At 44.0% G+C, this 4,048-nt stretch overlaps 1 protein-coding gene across 2 annotated transcripts in view; it reads right to left on the bottom strand.

Moving 5' to 3' along the window:
- The window catches only part of CUNHXorf58 (chromosome unknown CXorf58 homolog), a 29,280-nt gene that overhangs the window by 9,009 nt on the left and 16,223 nt on the right, over window positions 1-4,048 (bottom strand). The gene's annotated exons all lie outside the window — the stretch shown is intronic.

Below are 4,048 nucleotides of genomic sequence, written 5' to 3'. Positions count from 1 at the left end.
AAAAAAAAAAAATTAGCTGGGTGTGATGGTGCGCTCCTGTAATCCCAGCTACTCAGGAGGCTGAGGCAGGAGAATTGCTTGAACCCGGGAGGGGGAGGTTGTGGTGAGCCGGGATTGCGCAAGTGCACTACAGCCTGGGCGACAGAGCAAGACTCTGTTAAAAAAAAAAAAAGTTATATTTACATTATATTGTAGTTTAAGTGTGCAACAGCATTATTTCCAAAAAATGTACATACTTTTTAATTTAAAAATACTTTGTTGTGGCTGGGCACAATGGCTCATGCCTGTAATGCCAGAACTTATGGAGGCAGAGGTGACAGATTGCATGTGCCCAGAAGTTCGAGACCAGTCAGGGAAACATAGCAAGGCCCCATCTCCACAAAACGATAAAAAAATTCTTTATTGCTAAAAAACGCTAATGATCATCTGAGGGTTCAGTGAGTCCTATTCTTTTTACTGGTGGAGGGTCTTGCCTTGATGTGGATAGCTGCTGACTGATCAGGGTAGTGGTTGCTGAAGGCTGGGGTGCCTGTGGCATTTTTTTTTTTTTTTATAAAGATGGGGTTTTACCATGATGGCCAGGCTGGTCATGAACTCCTGACCTCAGGTGATCCACCCACCTTGGCCTCCCAAAGTGCTAGGATTATAGGCGTGAGCCACTGCACCCGGCCTGGCATTTTTTTTTGAGACAGGGTCTCACTCTGTCACCCAGGCTGGAGTGCAGTGGTGCAATCACGGCTCAAGCAATCTCCTCACCTCAGCTTCCTGAGTAGCTGGGATCATAGGCATACTACCACACCTGTCTAATTTTCGGGGGGTAATTTTTGTAGAGACAGGGTCTCCCTATATATCCCAGGCTGGTCTCAAACTCTGGCTTCAAGAGATCCTCCCATCTCAGCCTCCCAAAGTACTGGGATTACAGCCATGAGCCACCATGCCCATCTCATGAATGCTCTCAAAAGCATCTAGAATGGTGAATCCTTTCTAGATTTTTAAAATTTACTTTACCCACATCCATCAGAGGAATCATTCTCTATGGTAGCTATGGCCTTATGAAATGTATTTCTTAAATAATAAGACTTGAAAGTTGAAAACACTCCTTGATCCATGGGCTGCAGAATGGATGCTGTATTAGCAGGCATGAAAATACTCATCTCTTTGCACAGTTCCATCAGAGCTCTTGGGTGACCAGGTGCCTTGTCAATGAGCTGTAATATTTTGAAAGGGATCTTTTTTTTTTTTTTTGTCTTGTCTGAGCAGTAGGTCTCAACAGGGGCTTAAAATGTTCAGTAAACCATGCTGTAAATATATGTGCTGTTGTCCAGGCTGCATTATTCCATTTATAGAGCACAGGCTATATAATTACTCTATACAGAGTAGATTTAGCATACTTTTTTTTTCTTTTTTTGAGACAGAGTCTTTCTCTGTCACCCAGGCTGGAGTGCAGTGGTACAATCTCAGCCCACTGCAACCTCTGCCTCCTGGGCTCCAGTGATTCTCCAGCCTCAGCCTCCCCAGTAGCTGGGACTATAGGCATGTGCCACCACATCCAGACAATTTTTGTATTGTTAATTGAGACGGGGTTTCACCATATTGGCCAGGCTGGTTTTGAGCTCTTGACCTCAAATGATCCACCAATCTTGGGTTCCCAAAGTGCTGGGATTACAGGCGTGAGCCACCACACCCAGACAGATGTAGCATAATTCTTAAGGGCCCTAAAATTTTCAGTAAATGAGCACTGGCTTTAAGTTAAAGTTACCAGCTGCATTAGCCCCTAACAAGAGAGTCAGCCTGTCCTTTGAAGCCAGGCATTGACTTCTCCTCTCTAGCTGTGAAAGCCCTAGAGGGCATCTTCTAACAGTATAAGGCTATTTTGTCCACATTGAAAATCTGTTGTTTAGTGCAGCCACCTTCACCAATTACCTTAGCTAGATCTTCTGGATAACTTGCTGCAGCTTCTGCATCAGCACTTGCTGCTTCACCTTGCACTTTTATGTTATGAAGATGGCTTCTTTCCTTAAACTTCACGAACCAACTTCTGCCAGCTTCACCTTTATCAGTGATTGGTTTAGGGGGAGCATGTGATCCAATTCTGACCAATGGGACCTAAGGGGAAGTCTCTTGGAGGTTTCTGGGAAAGAATTTCCTTCTTGAGATAAAGAAAGATGCTAGGAGTCCCCTCTTCCTGCCTTTGAATGGAACTGAGGATGTGACAGTCATCGTTTCCATGTGAAGGAAGCCAAGAGGACTGAAGAGAAGCTGGCCCAGAACCTGATGTCACTAGGCTGTGAATTAGCTAGCCCAAGAACTGCCTATCCCCAGACTTCTTTCAAGGGACAATAAATGGCCTTTATTGTTTAAACCTCTTGTAGATGGAAATATGCTGTTACTTGTAGAGAAAGCATCCAAACAGTAAGAGAACCCTGCCCCACTAGGTCAAATCCCCATCATATACTTTTTTTTAAGCACCATGTATTTTTGAATTTTTGATTTTTTGTTGATATAAACTTCACATAATAGAAACTTTAAATCATTTTAAAGTATATAACTCAGCTGGGCATGGTGGCTCACGCCTGTAATCCCAGCACTTTGGGAAGCCAAGCTGGGCAGATTGCCTGAGGTTAGGAGTTCAAGACCAGCCTGGCCAACATAGTGAAATCCCATCTCTACTAAAAATACAAAAAAATTAGCTGGGCATGGTGGCAGGCACCTGTAATCCTAGCACTTTGGGAGGCTGAGACAGGTGGATTGCATGAGGTTGGGAGTTTGAGACCAGCCTAGCCAACATAATAAAACCCTGTCTCTACTAAAAATACTAAAAAATTGGCTGGACATGGTGGCAGGCACCTGTAATCCTAGCACTTTGGGAGGCTGAGACGGGTGGATTACCTGAGGTTAGGAGTTTGAGACCAGCCTAGCCAACATAATGAAACCCCGTCTCTACTAAAAATACTAAAAAATTAGCTGGGCATGGTGGCGGCCATCTGTAATCCCAGCTACTCGGGAGGCGGGGCAGGAGAATCGCTTGAACCTGGGAGGCAGAGGTTGCAGTGAGCTGAGATCATGCCATTGCACTTCAGCCTGGGTGACAACAGTGAAACTCTGTCTCAAAAAAGTCTACAACTTAATGATTTTTTGTATATTCACAATGTTGTGCAACTATCACCACTACCTATGAATATTTCTGAATATTTCCATCACCCCAAAAGAACCCCCAAACTCCTTAGCTATCACCCTCCCTACATACAAAAAACCATATATCACATGACTTCCTTTATATGAAATATCCATATTAGGCAAATCCATAGAGACAGAATGTAGACTGGTGGTTTACAGGGCTGGAATGATGCAGGAATGGAAAGTGACTGCTTACTGGATGCAGGGTTTCCTTTCGGCGTAATGAAAAGGTTCTGGAACTAGATGGTGGTGATGCTTGCACAACCCTGTGAATGTACTTAGTGCCCCTGAATTATATACTTTAAAATGATAAATTTTATGATGAGAACACATGGACTCATAGAGGGAAACAACACACACTGGGGCTTACCAGAGGGTGGAGGGTGAGAGGAAGGAGAGGATCAGGAAAAGTAACTAATGAGTACTAGGCCTAATACCTGGGTGACAAAATAATCTGAACAACAAACCCCCAAGACACAAGTTTACCTGTATACAATAACAAACCTATACATGTACCCCTGAACTTAAAAGTTAAATTTTAAAAGATTTTATAAAGTTCTAGTGCTTGGGTATCTAAAAATAAGTTTCATTCTATAGAATATAATTGAAAGGGCTGGGCATGGTGGCTCACACCTGTAAACCCAGCACTTTGAGAGGCCAAAGCGGGTGGATCATGAGGTCAGGAGTTCGAGACCAGTCTGGCCAATACAGTGAAACCCTGTCTCTACTAAAAATTCAAAAAATTAGCCAGGTGTGGTGGTGTGCACTTGTAATCCCAGCTACTCTGGAGGCTGAGGCAGGAGAATCACTTGAACCTGGGAGGCGGAGGTTGCAGAGAGCCGAGATTACACCACTGCACTCCAGCCTGGGC

Source organism: Cebus imitator, unplaced genomic scaffold (assembly GCF_001604975.1).
Source record: "Cebus imitator isolate Cc_AM_T3 unplaced genomic scaffold, Cebus_imitator-1.0 Scaffold527, whole genome shotgun sequence".
NCBI classification, from domain to species: domain Eukaryota; kingdom Metazoa; phylum Chordata; class Mammalia; order Primates; family Cebidae; genus Cebus; species Cebus imitator.
The sequence above is the reverse complement of the archived record's forward strand: the minus strand, read 5'-3'. Positions and strand labels throughout refer to the sequence as shown.